Raw genomic sequence first — 272 nt, 5'->3', positions numbered from 1 at the left:
TAAGTACTGTACTAATATTGTTAAATATAAATTTCAGCACAGAATATAAAGTATATAGTGGCTAAATGAATGCCCTGACTATACTGGTATGAGCTTTCCAGTTGCACATCTGCAGCTATATTGTATATGTTACTATTGGTGTAAGGAGATAGCTCTGCTTTTCTTCAAATCCAAAAATATTTCCTATTCACAGACGAATACTGGCAGTTGCTAAAGTCTGCAAACTGTCGCATTATCTCTGCTGGGAGCACACAAAACAAAAACATCTTTTC

The 272-nt window shown here is 34.9% G+C and overlaps 1 protein-coding gene across 1 annotated transcript in view; it reads right to left on the bottom strand.

Annotated features, from left to right (window-relative positions):
- Positions 1-272, bottom strand: part of NEK10 (NIMA related kinase 10) — a 99867-nt gene that overhangs the window by 47135 nt on the left and 52460 nt on the right.

The sequence above is a fragment of the Corvus brachyrhynchos genome, unplaced genomic scaffold, assembly GCF_000691975.1.
Source record: "Corvus brachyrhynchos isolate BGI_N302 unplaced genomic scaffold, ASM69197v1 scaffold53, whole genome shotgun sequence".
In the NCBI taxonomy this organism is placed as follows: Eukaryota; Metazoa; Chordata; class Aves; order Passeriformes; family Corvidae; genus Corvus; species Corvus brachyrhynchos.
Note: the sequence above shows the minus strand (reverse complement) of the source record. Positions and strands in the feature narration are given on the sequence as shown.